The sequence below is a fragment of the Phocoena sinus genome, chromosome X (assembly GCF_008692025.1).
Source record: "Phocoena sinus isolate mPhoSin1 chromosome X, mPhoSin1.pri, whole genome shotgun sequence".
Lineage (NCBI taxonomy): Eukaryota > Metazoa > Chordata > Mammalia > Artiodactyla > Phocoenidae > Phocoena > Phocoena sinus.
Genome location: NC_045784.1, coordinates 73,912,515 through 73,930,590, shown reverse-complemented (window position 1 = coordinate 73,930,590; position 18,076 = coordinate 73,912,515). Strand labels below are relative to the sequence as shown.

The following is an 18,076-nucleotide window of genomic DNA, read 5'->3' as shown; positions in this document are numbered from 1 at the left end:
CCACAATCCCCAGTTTGAGCTGAGTGAACACCCAGGCCTTGCTCACTCCATGCCACAAACAAAATGAAAACAATCTATGATATCTTTGGGATAACATTAAACATGCCAAAATTCACATTATAGTGGTCCCAGAAAGAGAAGAGAGAGAAAAGGGGGTCAAGAATGTATTAGAAGAAATTATGGCTGAAAACATCCTGAGCCTGAAGAAAGAAACATATATCCGGGTACAGGAAGCAAAGAGGTTCCCAAACAAGATGAACCAAAACAGACCCCACACCAAAACATATCATAATTAAAATAGCAAAATGATAGACAGAGAATTCTAAAGACAGCAAGAGAAAAACAAAGAGTCATATACAATACCCCCATAAGGCTATTAGTTGATTTCTCTGCAGACACTTTGCAGACCAGAAGGGAGAGGCACAATATATTCAAAGTGCATAAAGGGAAAAACCTATAACCTAGGATACATTATCCAGCAAGATTATCAATTCAAATTGAAGAAGAGATAAAGAACTTCTCAGAAAAGCAAAAACTAAAAGAGTTCATCAATACTAAACCTACCCTAAAAGAAATGTTGAAGGGTCTTCTCTAACTGAAGAAGTAGGAAACTATAGGAAAGGGAAAATCCCACTAGAAAAGGCTATATAGTAAGGACTGCATATCAACCACTTAAATAAACCAGTATGGAGACTAAAAGACAAAAAATTGTAAAATCAACTAGAATGACAATAAACAGTGAAGGGATAAACATGAAGATGTAGAATACGACATCAAAAATACAAAATGTGCTCTCCCAGAAGGCACTGTGACTGAGAGGATGCCGGGAAGGAAGGCTTTCTCCTGCAGATTCCAGTTCCTCATAGCTGATCTGCTACTGCTTTTCCCTGGGTACTGGGTCAGAAATGACCTTCAAGATGGTGGAGGAGTAAGATGTAGAGATCACCTTTCTCCCAACAAATACATCAAAAATACATCTACATGTAGAACAATTCCTACAGAACACCTACCAAATGCTGGCAGAAGACCTCAGACTTCCCAAAAGGCAAGAACATCCCCACATACTTGGGTAGAGCAAAAGAAAAAAGAAAAAACAGAGACAAAATAATAGGGATGGGACCTGCACAAGTGGGAAGGAGCTGTGAAGGAGAAAAGGTTTCCACACACTAGGAAGCCCCTTTGCAGGCGGAGGCTGTGGGTGGCGGAGCAGGGAAGCTTCGGAGCCGCAGAGGAGAGCACAGCAACAGGGATGTGGAGGGCAAAGTGGAGGGATTCCCACACAGAGGATCAGAGCCAACCAACACTCACCAGCCCGAGAGGCTTGTCTGCTCACCTGCCGGGACGGGTGGGGCTGGGAGCTGAGGGGGAATATGGCAGAAGAGTAAGACGTGGAGATCAGCTTCCTCCCCACAGATACACCAGAAATACATCTACACGTAGAACAACTCCTACAGAACACCTACTGAACGCTGGCAGAAGACCTCACACTTCCCAAAAGGCAAGAAACTCCCTACGTACCTGGGTAGGGCAAAAGAAAAAAGAAAAAACAGAGACAAAAGAAAAGGGATCAAACCTGCACCTCTGGGAGGGAGCTGTGAAGGAGGAAAATTTTCCACACACTAGGGAGCCCCTTCACAGTTGGTGATGGGGGTGGGCAGGGTTAAGCTTCAGAGTCACGGGGGAGAGCATAGCAACAGGGATACAGAAGGCAAAGTGAAGAGATTCCAGCAAAAAAATCAGTGCTGACCAGCACTCACCAACCTGAGATGCTTGTCTGCTCACCCACCAGGGCAGGTGGGGACTGGGAGCTGAGGCTCTGGCTTCAGATGTCAGATCTCAGAGAGAGGACTAGGGTTGGCTGTGTGAAGACAGCCTGAAGTGGGCTAGTGCACCACAGCTAGCCAGGAGGGAGTCAGGAAAAAAGTCTGGACCTGCCAAAGAGGCAACAGACCATTGTTTTGAGGTGTGCGAGGACAGGGGCTTCCTGCTCCGTGTGCCCACAGAAGGCAGAGCATTGCCTAAGTGAGCTCCAGAAATGGGCTTGAGCCACAGCTATCAGCTTGGAACCCAGAGATGGGCCTGAGATGTTAAGGCTGTTGCACAGCTTCCAACAATCCTGTGTGCAAGGGCAGGTTACTACTCACACACACCCCTGGGAGCCTGTGTAGCATGCCACTGCCAAGGTCCTGTGATCCAAGGACAACTTCCCCAGGAGAACATATGGCACACCTCAGGCTGTTGCAATGTCATGCAAGCCTCTGCACCACAGGCTCACATCGCATTACAATTATGACTACCGTACCCCTCCCTCTCCACGGCCTGAGTTGGCAAAAGAGCGCTAATCAGCTGCTACTTTAAACCCCTCTGGTCTGCAAGGGGAACAGATGCCTTAGGGTAGCCTACATGCAGAAGCAGGGCCAAAACCCAAGCTGAACCCCAGGAGATGTGTGAACAAAGAACAGAAAGAGAAATTTCTCTGTGCACCTCAGGAGCAGCAGAATAAATCCACACAGTCAAGTTGATAAACCTGCATCTGTGGAATACCTGAATAGACAATGAATGTTCCCAAAATTGAGGTGATGGACTTTGGGAGCAACTGTAGAATTGGGGTTTTCTTTCTGCATCTGATTTGTTTCTGGTTGTATGTTTACTTACTTTAGTTTTTAGTGCTTGTTATCATTGGTGGATTTGTTTATTCGTTTGGTTACTCTCTTCCTTTTCTTTTTCTTCTTTACTTTTTATTTTTTTCATTTTTTCTCTTTTTATGAGTATGTATGTGTATGTTTCTTTGTGTGATTTTGTCTCCTTATGTTTGGTTTTACCATTTATCCTAGGGGTCTGTCTCTTTGTGGGGTTTTTTTTTTGTTTTTTCTTCCTTTTCTTCTGAGCCATGTGTCTGGCAGGGTTTTGGTGCCCCAGCCAGGTGTCAGACCTGAGCCTCCAAGGTGGGAGAGCTGAGTCCAGAACATAGGCCCACCAGAGACATCCTGGCTCCACGTAATATCAATCAGTGAGAGATCTCCTAGAGATCTCTGACTCAAAACTAAGATCCAGCTCCACCCAATGGACAGCAAGCTCCAGTGCTGGATGGCCCATGCCAAACAACTAGCAACACAAGAACATAAACCCACACATTAGCAGAGAGGATGCCAAAAGTCATACTAAGTTCACAGACACCTCAAAATATACCACTGGACATGGTCCTTCCCAGCAGGATAACAAGATCCAGCCCCACAACAAGAACACAGGCACCAGTCTCCCCCACCAGGAAGCCTACACAAGCCACTGAAACAACCTTACCCACTGGGGGCAGACGTCAAAAACAACTGGAACTATGAAGCTGCAGCCTGTGAAAAGGAGACACAAACACAGTAAGTCAAGCAAAATGGGAAGACAGAGAAATATACAGCAGATGAAAGAGCAAAGTAAAAACCCACCAGACCAAACAAATGAAGAGGAAATAAGAAGTCTACCTGAAAAAGAATGCAGAGTAATGATAGTAAAGATAATCCAAAATCTTGAAAACAGAATAGAGAAAATACAAGAAACGTTTAACAAGGACTTAGAAGACTTAAAGAGCAAACGGACAATGATGAACAACACAATACATGAAATTAAAAATACTCTAGAAGGAATTGAAAGAGGAATAACTAAGGCAGAAGAACAGATAAGTTACCTGGAAGATAAAGTATTGGAAATAACTGCCACAGAGCAGAATAAAGAAAAAATAATGAAAAGAATTGAGGACAGTTTCAGAGACCTCTGGGACAACGTTAAATGCACCAACATTCGAATTATAGGGGTCACAGAAGAAGAAGAAAAAAACAAAGGGTCTAAGAAAATACTTGAAGAGATTATAGTTGAAAACTTCCCTAACATGGGAAAGGAAATAGTCAGTGAATTCCAGGAAGCACAGAGAATCCCACATAGGATAAATCCAAGGAGAAACACGCCAAGACACACAGTAATCAAACTAACATAAATTAAATACAAAGACAAAATATTAAAAGCAGCAAGGGAAAAACAACAAATAACATACAAGGCAGTCCCCATAAGGTTAACAGATGATCTTTCATCAGAAATTCTGCAAGCCAGAAGGGACTGGCAGGACATATTTAAAGTGATGAAAGCAAAAAACCTACAACCAAGATTTCTCTATCCAGCAAGGATATCATTCAGATTCAACGGAGAAATTAAAACATTTACAAACAAGCAAAAGTTAAGAGAATTCAGCACCACCAAACCAGCCTTACAACAAATGCTAAAGGAACTTCACTAGGCAGGAAACACGGAAGGAAAAGACTTACAATAACAAACCCAAAACAATTAAGAAAACGGTAATAGGAACATGCATATCAATAATTACCTTAAATGTAAATGGATTAAATTCTCCAAGCAGAAGACAAAGACTGGCTGAATGGATACAAAAATAAGACCTGTACATACACTGCCTACAAGAGACCAACTTCAGACCTAGGGACACATACAGGCTGAAAGTGAGGGGATGGAAAAAGATATTCCATGCAAATGGAAATTAAAAGAAACCTGGAGTAGCAATACTCATATCAGACAAAACAGACTTTAAAATAAACACTATTATAAGATACAAAGAAGGACACTACATAACAATCAAGGGTTCAATCCAAGAATAAGATATACCAATTATAAATATTTATACACCCAATATAGGAGCACCTGAGTACATAAGCCAAATGCTAACAGACAAAAAAGGGGAAATTGACAATAACACAATCATAGTAGGGGATTTAACTCCCCACTTTCACCAATGGGCAGATTATCCAAAATGAAAATAAAAAAGGAAACACAAGCATTAAAGGACACATTAGTCCAGATGCACTTAATTGATATTTAAAGGACATTCCAACCAAAAACAACAGAATACACATTCTTCTCAAGTGCTCATGGAACATTCTCCAGTATAGATCATATCTTGGGTCACAAATCAAGCTTTGGTAAATTTAAGAAAATTGAAATCATATCAAGTACCTTTTCCGACCACAATGCTATGAGACTAGATATCAATTACAGGAAAAGATCTGTAAAAAATACAAACACATGGAGCCTAAAAAATACACTACTAAATAACTAAGATATCAGTGAATAAATCAAAGAGGAAATCAAGAAGTACCTAGAAACAAATAACAAAGAAAATAGGATGACCCAAAATCAATGGGATGACCCAGAAGCAGTTCTAAGAGGGAAGTTTATAGCAATTACAATCCTACCTCAAGAAGCAAGAAATATCTCAAATAAACAACCTAACCTTACACCTAAAGCACGTAGAGAAAGAAGAACAATAACAACAACAACCAAAAAAAACCAGAGTTAGTAAAGAAATCATAAAGATCAGATCAGAAAAAAATAAAAAGGAAATGAAGAAAACAATAGCAAAGATCAATAAAACCAAAAGCTGATTCTTTGAGAAGATAAACAAAACTGATAAAACATTAGCTACACTCATCAAGAAAAAACGGGAGAAGACTCAAATCAATAGAATTAGAAATGAAAAAGGTAAAGTAACAACTGACACTGCAGAAATACAAAGGATCATGAGAGACTACTACAAGCAACTATATGCCAATAAAATGGAAAACCTGGAAGAAATGGACAAATTCTTAGAAAAGTACAAGCCTCCAAGACTGAACCAGGAAGAAATAGAAAATATGAACAGGCCAACAAAAGCACTGAAATTGAAACTGTGATTAAAAATCTTCCAACTAACAAAATCCCAGGACAGATGGATTCAAAGGTGAATTCTATCAAACATTTAGAGAAGTGCTAACACCTATCCTTCTCAAACTCTTCCAAAATATAGCAGAGCGAGAAACACTCCCAAACTCATCTACAAGGTCACCATCACCCTAATACCAAAACCAGACAAAGATGTCACAGAAAAAGAAAACTACAGATCAATATGACTGATGAAATAGATGCAAAAATCCTCAATAAACTACTAGCAAAAAGACTCCAACAGCACATTAAAAGGATCATACACCATGATCAAGTTGGGTTTATCCCAGGAGTGCAAGGATTCTTCAATATATGCAAGTAAATCTATGTGATACACCATATTAACAAACTGAAGGATAAAAACCATATGATAATCTCAATAGATGCAGGAAAAGTTTTTGACAAAATTCAGCACCATTTATGATTAAAAACTATCCAGAAAGTGGGCATAGAGGGAACCTACCTCAACATAATAAAGATCAAATATGACAAACCCACAGCCAATGTTGCTCTCAATGGTGAAAAATTGAAACCATTTCCTCTAAGATTAGGAAAAAGACAAGGTGACCCACTCCCACCACTATTATCCAACATAGTTTTGGAAGTTTTAGTGACAGCAATCAGAGAAGAAAAATATACCAAAGGAATCCAAATCGGAAAAGAAGTAAAACTGTCACTGTTTGCAGATGACATGACACTATACATAGAAAATCATAAAGGTGCTACCAGAAAACTACTAGAGCTAATTAATGCATTTGGTAAAGTAGCAGGATACAAAATTAATGAACAGAAATCTCTTGCATTCCTATACACTAACGACAAGAAATCTGAAAGAGAAATTAAAGAAACACTCTTATTTATCATTGCAACAAAAAGAATAAAATACCTAGGAATAAACCTACCTAAGGAGTCAAAAGACCTGTAAGCAGAAAACTATAAGACAGTGATCAATGAAATTAAAGGTGATACAAACAGATGGAAAGATATACCATGTTCTTCCATTGGAAGAATCAACCCTGTGAAAATGACTATACTACCCAGAACAATCTACAGATTCAATGCAATCCCTATCAAACTACAAATGACATTTTCCACGGAACTAGAACAAAAAATTTCACAATTTGTATGGAAACACAACAGACCTCAAATAGCCAAAGCAATCTTGAGAAAGAAAAATGGAGCTGGAGGAATGAGGTTCCCTAGCTTCAGACTATCCTACAAAGCTACATTAACCAAGACAGTATGATCCTGGCACAGAAACAGAAATATAGATCACTGGAAAAGTATAGAAAGCTCAGAGATAAACCCACACATGGATGATCACCTTAAATTTGACAAAGGAGACAAGAATATACAATGGAGAAAAGACAGCCTCTTCAACAAGTGGTGCTGGGAAAATTGGACAGCTACATGGGAAAGAATGAAATTAGAACACTTCCTGGCACCATACACAAAAATGTACTCAAAATGGATTAAAGGCCTAAATGTAAGGCCAGACACTGTAAAATTCTTAGAGGAAAACATACCCAGAACACTTTGTGACATAAATCACAGCAAGATCCTTTTTGACCCACCTCCTAGAGAAATGGAAATAAAAACAAAAATAAATAAATGGTACCTAATGAGACCTAAAATCTTTGCACAGTAAAGGAAACCATAAACAAGACGAAAATACAACCCTCAGAATGGGAAAAAATATTTGCAAATAAAGCAACTGACAAAGGATTAATCTCCAAAATATACAAGCAGCTCATGCAGCTCAATATCAATAAAAACCCAGCCCAACCCAAACATAGGCAGAAGACCTAAACAGACATTTCTCCAAAGAAGATATACATATTGCCATCAAACAGATGAGAGGACGCTCGACATCACTAATCATTAAAGAAATGCAAATCAAAACTACAATGCAGTATCACCTCACACCATTCAGAATTGCTATCATCAAAAAATCTACAAACAATAAATGTTGGAGAGGGTGTGGAGAAAAGGGAACCCTTTTGCACTCTTGGTGGGAATGTAAATTGATACAGCCACTATGGAGAACAGTATGGAAGTTCCTTAAAAAACTAAAAATAGAACTACCATTTGACCTAGCAATTCCACTACTGGGCATATACCCTGAGATAACAATAATTCAAAAAGAGACTGGTACCACAGTGTTCATTGCAGCACTGTTTATAATAACGAGGACATGAAAGCAACCTAAATGTCCATAGACAAGTGAATGGATAAAGAAGATGTGACACATATATACAATGGAATATTACTCAGCCATAAAAAGAAACGAAATTGAATTATTTGTTGTTAGGTGGATGTACCTATAGTCTGTCATATAAAGTGAAGTTGGTCAGAAAGAGAGAAATAAATTTCGTATGTTAACACATGTATATATGGAATCCAAAAAAAAAAGTTTCTGACAAATCTAGGCACAGGACAGAAATAAAGACACAGATGTAGAGAATGCACTTTAGTACACAGGGAAGGCCAAGTGTATGCTGGGATGAAGTAAGAGAGTAGCTTTGACATGTATACACTAACAAATGTAAAATAGATAGCTAGTGGGAAGCAGCTACATAGCTCAGGGAGATCAGCTTTGTGACCACCTAGAGGGGTGGGATAGGGAGTGTGGGAGGGAGACTCAAGAGGGAGGGTATATGGGGATATATATATATATGTATGTATATATATATATATATATATATATATATATATGCATACATATAGCTGATTCACTCTCTTATACAGCAGCAAGTAACACAACATTATAAAGCAATTATACCCCAATAAAGATGTAAAAAGAACACAAAATATGAGTTGGGAGAGTAAAAAATGTAGATCTTTTATAATGTGTTTGAACTTAAAAGAGTACCAATTTAAAACAAGTGGATATAATTGTGTGTCAACATATATGGACTCCATGGCAACCACAAATCAGGAACACACAATGGATACACAAAAACAAAAATAAATGAACTCAAGCATACCATTAAGGAAAATCATCAAGCCACAAGGAAAGAAACAAAAAGAAGAATTAAACAAGGAAGAACTACAAAATGAACACTAATGCAAGTAATAAAATGGCAATAAGGCATACCTATCAATAATTACTTTAAATTTCAATGGACTAAATGCATCAATCAAAAGACATAGGGTGGCTGATTGGATGAAAGAAAACACCAGGACCATCTCTATGCTGCCTACAAGAGAAGCAGTTCAGAAGTAAAGACACACACAGACTGAAAGTGATGCGATGGAAAATGATATTTCATGCAAATGGAAATGACTAGGAAGTGGAGTTAGCAATACTCATTTCAGACAAAATAGACTTTAACCCAAAGAAATATAGTGAAAGACAAAGAAGGGCATTATACCATGATAAGGAGATTAGTACAAGAAGAGAATATCACAATTGTTAACACATATGTACCCAATACAGGAGAACCTAAATATACAAAGTAAATACTAAGAGACATTAAAGGATAAACTGACAATAGTGCAATAATATTAGGGGACTTTAACATCTCACTTCCATCAATGGACAGATCATCCACACAGAAGATCAATATGGCCACAGTGACCTTAAATGACACTATAGACTAGTTGGACTTAATAGAGAGCTACAGTATATTCCATCCAAACACAGCAGAATACATATTCTTTTCCAGTACACATGGACCATTCTCCAGTATAGAGCACATGCTAGACCATAAAACAAGCCTCAACGAATTTAATAGGACAGAAATTATATCAAGCATATTTTCTGAGCACAAAAGGATGAAACTGGAAAACACCTGCATAAAGAAAAATGGAAAAACAAATGAACACATGGATACTGAACAACATGCTAGTTAAAAACCAATGGGTCAATGAAGAAATCAAAGAAGAAATCAGAAAATACCAGGAGACAAATGAAAATGGAAACACAACATTCCTAAATCTCTGGGATGCAGCAAAAGCTCTTCTAAGAGGGAAATTTATAGCAATACAGGCTTTAATCAAGAAAGAATAAAAATCTCAGATAAAGAACCTAACCTACCACCTGAAAGAATTAGAAAAATTATGACAAAGAAAGATCAAAGTCAGCAGAAGGAAGGAAATAATCAAGTTCATAGAGGAATTAAATAAAATAGAGAGTAAATAATAGAAAAGAGCAATGAAACCAAAAGGCAGTTTTTTGAAAAGATAATCAAAATAGATTAAACCTTTACCCAGGTTCACCAGGAAGAAATGAGAGAACCCAAATTAACAAAATAAGAAATAAAAGATGAAAAATAATTAACAATACCACAGAGATACAAAAAATCATAAGTGAATACTATGAACAGTTATATGCCAGCAAATTGAACAACTTAGAAAAAATGGAAAAATTCTAGAAACATACAACATGCCAAGACTGAATCAAGAGAAAACAGACAATTTGAACAGTCAAATTACTAGTAGTGAAATTGAATTTTTAATAAAAAATACTCCTAGCAAACAAAAGTCATGACTGGACAGCTTCACAGGGGAATTCTACCAAATATAGAAAGGAGAGATAATATCTTTCTCAAATTATTCCAAAAAATTTAAGAGGATGAAACACTCCTAAATTCATTATATGAAGCTACCATTACCCTGATACTAAAACAAACAAAAACACTACAATAAATAGAACTACAAGCCAATATCTTTGATTAATATAGAGGCAAAAATTCTCAACAAAATATTTGCAAACTGAATTCAACAACGTATAAAAATGGTCACAAAACATGATCCATGTTGGATTTATTCATGGGACTCAAGGATGTTTCAACGTTCACAAATCAATCAATGTGACACAGTAACAAAAGGAAGGATAAAAATCACATTAGCAGATGCAGAAAATGCATTTGACAAAATTCAACATCCATTCATGATAAAAACTCTCATCAAAGTGGTTATACAGGGAACATATCTTAACACAATAAAGGCCATTTATGAAAACTCACAGCTAACATCATTGTCAATGGTGAAAAGCTGAAATCCTTTCCTCCATATTCAGAAACAAGACAAGGTGAGAAGTAGTATTCTCACCACTTCTTTTTAACATAGTATTGGAAGTCCTAGCTACAGCAATCAGACAAGAAAAAGAAATAAAAGGCATCCAAATTGGACATGAAGAAGTAAAACTGTTACTATTTGAAGATGACAGTATACTATACGTAGAAAACAATGAAGTCTCCACTGTAAAACACTAGAATTAATAAATAAATTCAGTAGACTTGCAGGATACAAGATTAATATACAGAAATCTGTGGCTTTTCTATACACTAATAATGAACTATCAGGAAGAGAGAATGTAAAAAAAATCCCATTTAAAATCACATCTAAAAGAATAAAATGTCTATGAATAAACTTAACCAAATAGGTGAAAGGCCTATACTCTAAAAATTATAAAATACTGATGAAAGAATTCGAGGATGATACAAAGAAATGGAAAGGTATCCTATGCTATTACTTTGGAAGAATTAATATTTTTAAAATGGCCCTACTACCCAAAGCAATTTACAGATTTAACGAAGTCCCTGCCAAAATACCCATGATATTTTTCACAGAACTAGAACAAATAATCCTAAATTTCATATGGAACCACAAAAGACCATGAATTTACCAAAATAATCTTGAGAAAAAGAACAAAGCTGAAGGTATCACCCTCCCTGACTTCGGACTATACTACAAAGCTACAGTAATCAAAAAAGCATGGTACTGGCACAAAAATACACACAAAGATCAATGGAACAGGATAGCAAGCCCAGAAATAAACCATGCACTTATGGTCAATTCATATATGACAAAGGAGCTAAGGAAATAAAATGGAGAAAACACAGTCACTTCAACAAGTGGTGCTGAGAAAACTGGACAGCTACATGTAAAACAATGATATTAGAACATTTACTCACACCAAACACAAAAACAAACTCAAAATGGATTAAAGACCTAAATGTAAGACCTGAAACTATAAAATTCCTAGAAGAAAACATAGGAGGAACAGTCTTTGAAATAAATTGGAGAAATATTTTTTTGGATCTGTCCCCTAAGGCAAAAGAAATAAAAGCAAAAAATAAACAAAGGAGACCTAGTTAAAATTAAAAGCTTTTACACAGCAAAGGGAACCATCAACAAAATGAAAAGACAACCTATGGGACAGGAGAAAATATTTACAAATAATATGTCCAACAAGTTTTAATATCCAAAATATATAAACAGTTCATACAACTTAATACATTCTATTATATATTTATTAGTTTTTTTTCATATTTCTTAAACCAATATTTGTCTCAACAGAAAGCCAGGAAACTTTTCTGTAATATCTAATACTTTCCTCAGATTTCAGGAATGAAAAGTATGTGGTGTATTTATATCCATTGATATGGTTTTCAAAACTACACTGAGAATGCTATCTTTTCATTTTCTCATTAAGGTATACTTTTTAAAAAATTATTTGTTTTATATATTGGCTGCATTGGGTCTTCATTGCTGCATGCAGGCTTCCTCTAGTTGTGGATAGCAGGGGCTACTCTGTTGCAGTGTGTGGGCTTCTCAGAGCACAGGCTCAGTAGTTGTGGCACACGGGCTTAGTTGCTCCATGGCATGTGGGATCTTCCTGGACCAGGGATCAAACCCCTGCTCCCTGCATTGGCAGGCAGATTCTTAACCACTGCACCACCAGGGAAGTCCCTCATTAAGGTATACTTTCATCTATCAATCTATAATTACCATTTTACAAATATGATTCAAGTCATAAATTACTTTCTTCTTTTTCTAGATAAAGAAAACTACAATTCCAAACTAGGAAAATGACAATTTTTAAACTGCAAAAAATAAACTTTTAAAATGAGGATAAACTTTTTTTTTAACCAACTTTGTGATTTTTTTATTGATGGACGACAACTTTAGACTCTAGGTATCACTAGCTGTGTACAATTAGAGATGTAGCATCGTAGAGGAGCAGGCAGCAGAATTAAACAGCAGACATAGGGCAATGTCAATCTTCATTATTTTGCCCATTTTTCATTATGTGTACACAGAAGCATGAATGCAATTTGAAATCTCTTAATGGTAATAAAGTTACAATCACTCATCTATATGGCTAACATCTTAGCTCCAATATTTCACTTGCAATGTGCACATAAGCAGCTTCTCATCACACAATTGTTAGTCAATTTTTCCTATTAGGAAACAGCAACTTAATTTTTGTGTTTATTTATCTTTTGAAGTAAAAACTATTTCTTCTCAGATAATAGCTCATTTTTATCATTTATCAAAAAATTAAATGGTGGAGGAGGAAAGTGTGATGTATTAAAAAATTTACTTTTTAAGGAAAGATAAAATTCATTTCAACAAATTTAAAAGTGTTGTTACTGGTGCAGGATCTATTCTACTGTACAGTTAGATGGAGAACAGGCATTATTTCAGAAATATGTGTTTTTTTCCCGTAAAATTTCTTTTTATTTTCATCTTTACTGGAGTACAATCGCTTTACAATGGTGTGTTAGTTTCTCCTTCATAACAAAGTGAATCAGTTATACATATACATATGTTCCCATATCTCTTCCCTCTTGCGTCTCCCTCCCTCCCACCCTACCTATCCCACCCCTCCAGGCGGTCACAAAGCACCGAGTTGAACTCCCTGTGCTATGCGGCTGCTTCCCACTAGCTATCTACCTTACGTTTGGTAGTGTGTATATGTCCATGCCTCTCTCTCGCTTTGTCACAGCTTACCCTTCCCGCTCCCCATATCCTCAAGTCCATTCTCTAGTAGGTCTGTGTCTTTATTCCTATCTTACCCCTAGGTTCTTCATGACATTTTTTTCCTTAAATTCCATATATATGTGTTAGCATACGGTATTTGTCTTTCTCTTTCTGACTTACTTCACTCTGTATGACAGACTCGAGGTCTATCCACCTCATTACAAATAGCTCAATTTCGTTTCTTTTTATGGCTGAGCAATATTCCATTGTATATATGTGCCACATCTTTATCCATTCATCCAATGATGGGCACTTAGGTTGTTTCCATCTCTGGGCTATTGTAACTAGAGCTGCAATGAACATTTTGGTACATGACTCTTTTTGAATTATGGTTTTCTCAGGGTATATGCCCAGTAGTGGGATTGCTGGGTCATATGGTAGTTCTATTTTTAGTTTTTTAAGGAACCTCCATACTGTTCTCCATAGTGGTTGTATCAATTTACATTCCCACCAACAGTGCAAGAGGGTTCCCTTTTCTCCACACCCTCTCCAGCACTTATTGTTTGTAGATGTTTAATGATGGCAATTTTGACCACTGTGAGCTGATACCTCTTTGTGGTTTTGATTCGCATTTCTCTAATGATTAGTGATGTTGAGCATCCTTTCATATGTGAACTCAAAATGGACTAAAGACCTAAATGTAAGGCCAGACACTGTAAAACTCTTAGAGGAAAACATAGGCAAAACACTCTATGCCATAAATCACAGCAAGATCCTTTTGGACCCACCTCCTAGAGAAATGGAAATAAAAACAAAAATAAACAAATGGGACCTAATGAAACTTCAAAGCTTTTGCACAACAAAGGAAAGCATAAATAAGATGAAAAGACAACCCTCAGAATGGGAAAAAATATTTGCAAATGAAGCAACTGACAAAGGCTTAATCTCCAATATATACAAGCAGCTCATATAGCTCTATATTAAAAAAACAACCCAGTCCAAAAATGGGTGGAAAACCTAAATAGACATTTCTCCAAAAAGATATACAGATTGTGTATTTTGTTAAGTCAAGTGACAATCTATTTCAATCAAATGATTTTGATTTGGAAATTAGAAGTTAACAAACTATGTTGTGCACAAACTCCAAGGCGTCTCCTTTCATTCTAGCCTATTTTTGCAACAGGTAGAAAGAGTTTCTCTCTAAAGAATCACTGAAGATAGGAGGGAAGTCGGTGAGACTTGGTGCTCAATAAGCAGTGTTGGGCACAGACAGTGACAGCTACAGCAGGTCCACATGGCAGTAATACAAGAAGTAGGCTGTGCACTCAGTTGTGGGCTTCAACACTTGGTATTTGTTAATCACCTTGACCATCTGGTCGTTGATGTGCAGTCAGCCATTCAGACTAACCTGGAAGACATCCATGTTGTAGTGGTCACCAGTGTTGCTGCTGCTGTGGCGGTAGACCACTGCAAATAGCCTATAGGCTCTGTGACATTTAAAATTCTTATTTTTTAACCCCTGGAGAAAGCATTTCTTTATTAATTTACAAGTCTACAGGATATCCAATATTTTTTATAAGCTTCTGACTTCCACCAGTCTTCTCGTAAACAAACCATTTCAGGTACAACACGAGAAAAAGAGGGAGTTTTTCCAGAGTAACTCTTCAACTGATCTCAACCTCTTGTTTGTTTTTGGTGGTATAACCCTGGACAGATTCTCTTGTCACCAAGCTTTCCAACGCATCCTGGACGGTGTGTATCTTGTCCAACTGGATATCCAGCTGCAACATGAAGAACGGCTGCAGGGTGGCAGACACTTCTGAACTCTGCTGGTAAACCACAGACCTGATGTGTTCACCAAAAATGCCAGTGATTGGGGTCTGGACAAAATCCGCCTGGTGAATGAACAAGGTTTTATTTCAGGGGCCAACTTGCTCCCATTAGTCCTCATTTCATTTGCCTGGTTCTTCCTGCTTGTCTTTGTTCACTGAGTGGTTTTTGGGTCCATTGGAAATAGTAAGTTTTTCATTATTTGCTGAGAGAAGTTTCTTTAGGTTCAGCATTTCCTCATAAAGTCCATTTAGAATGAAGCCTAAGTACTCCTCAGCATCTTTTTGGTGACCCTTTTCAGAAAGGCTCGACTTGATAACTGTCAGGAGTCTATAAGTATACGTTGGTTCAAAGGCAGCTCCAGGGCGGATATCCCTCATGATCCCCAAGAGCTTGTCTGGGTTTTGGAGGCACTGGCATATTAGTAAACTTATTCATTAGCCGAACAAAGCTATCTATCATGGGTGTAGATATACAAGGCCTCTGCACTTTTGAATACAGAGGAATGAACTTCATCAGGTGATACATCAGAGGGCAAGCAACCAATGCCTGGAGTGTAGCATTAATGTAGCCCCAGTTTCCTTTATTGATCAGCCCGCGGGGTTGCAATGACACTGGTTTATGAATCAAGGTTACGTTCTCCAGTAACTCTGCAATCTTTATGGCTACAGGATCCTCTGAAACTGGAACCAGCCCTTCCTTGACTTCAACCTGCTTTTCGGAGACCAGGGTAGAAGTGGTGGGAGGGGAATACTTAGTTTCCATGGAAACCACAGACAAGGAGGGAGAGGGGAGGGGAGTGAGTAGGAGGAAGAGGGCTTAGAATCCTGAAAAAGACTGACCCACGATTTTGCAGGCCAACTGGTGGGAGCAGGGCCTACCACAGAGGCCCGGGCATCTGCAGGAGGGGAGGTGCTCTTAGCTTTCTCAGGGTCCATGTCTGAGCTTGCACAGTGTGCAACTCCACCCTGCTGGCAGCTGTGCCCTCAACCAAGGATTCAAGTATTTGTGCATTGGCACCTCCAAGGTTCTCAGTAGTATCAGTCCCAACCTAAGGCTGAGCCACAGCTGTCCTCAAAAGGGTGTCCATAGCAGTCTCTGTGTGGTAGCAAGATTATCCAATGTCAGCCCCATGGCAGGCAGCCCTCGTGCTGCCCCTGCAGTCCTGGCCTTCTGATGAAGGCTCTAGGAAAGAACCACTAGGCACAGCATCACTGCTGAAGTCCGTGGCATCCTGAGGGCTGCCACAAGTTCTGGGTGTCCCTGACAGGGACACATCACCCATCAACTTTGCATCCTCTGCGCTTACACTGTTCTGGACTCTGGGATTGACGTGGCCATTGACCAAGACTTCTGTGGAAGTATACACTCGCTGCCATCTTTCAAGTAACTCTACCCAGGTGGACTGTTTTTGTTTTCTTTTTACGCTCCCTTTGTCCAAGACCACCCAAGATGTCATCATTTTCTAAAACTTCCACCTCCACATTAGTGCTGCCATCCAGAGCAAATGCAGAGCCTGGGTACTGGTAGTTGGTGGAGCTACAGTTCACTTCTGTATCTATGTCATCAGGGATCTTTTGGAAAGCTGTGCAAATAAGGATAAATTCAGGGGCCTAAGGATTCAATGTGCTTGAAATACTGTATGTAGTTGGGAGTTCTCAGCAAAGTGTCAGTGTGTTCAGTTACTTCATTAACACCGAATTCAATTCTCTAATAGTCTTCTCCATTAGGTAGTTCATCAGCAGCTTGTGCACCAGGCAGAACTGCTCCACTACATAGACGATGCTCAAGCGAAGAGCAAGGAGTCACAAAGAACTAATGGAATTCATCAGAGCTAAAATCTCCAAAAATATACTGTGGGTTGCGGAGGGCCATGGAGGCCTGTTTCAATGAGCCTTGGTGCTCAACTGACTCCTCACGCTGCTTCCCTTCTAAATCAAATTTTGATTTGTATATATTCTCACTAAATTGTTATAGAACAAAAGAAACATTTGCATGCAATAAGTATTTATGGAATAAATGAAGAGGGGGAAGAGGATGGAAAAGCATTAAAGGAAGACAAGTGGAAATCAAGGATGTTCACAAGAGAGTAGAGTTCTATAATTTTATAGACACAAAAGAACTAAGGTACATTTTATTCCACCCATTCATTTTGAAATAAGCACCGAGTCTCTAGATGTTAACATTTCCCTTTTTTCAATGCATCCTCTATATTAAATACTTGTTCAAAAGACAAAAGTATAATTCTGTCCTTGAGACTGAAAAACAACAACAAAAACAGCATCAGCAGCAGCAGCACACTCTCCCATGGAAATAAGCTCTTTTCCATTTGAAAGAACTTAATATTATGATCCTCAATAATGAAAGGAATCTGCATTGTATATTGCAGTAAAAATAACAAACCTGTAATGAAGATCTTCAACCAGAAATCATGGAGACTGGACAGTTTACTGTCTGCTCTTAATTTTTTTAGTCAGGATTTTTATTTTAATTGAGAAAGGAAGTCTGTATGCCTGGGTTTCTATTGGCCTCAATCATAATTTCCAACTGTATGTATTCACAGATGACTACATATTGTCCTCTATATGAATAGAAGGAAAAGATGTCTGCTGTCCCTTGACATACTATTCATTACAGTGAAAAGTAAATAAGAACTATTTCATCTTCAGAGTATTTTTCTATGACATTAAAATTGAAACAATATTAAAGTCACATTACAGATCTTTATTACATTAAAGACCTGTAACAGAAGATATACAGTAATAACACATTTTTGCTTTAC

At 38.0% G+C, this 18,076-nt stretch overlaps 1 protein-coding gene and 1 pseudogene across 2 annotated transcripts in view; both read right to left on the bottom strand.

Moving 5' to 3' along the window:
* DACH2 (dachshund family transcription factor 2) overlaps nt 1-18,076 on the bottom strand; it is a 654,283-nt gene that overhangs the window by 288,522 nt on the left and 347,685 nt on the right. The window lies entirely within an intron of this gene.
* Nucleotides 14,744-17,178, bottom strand: LOC116747494 (annotated as a pseudogene).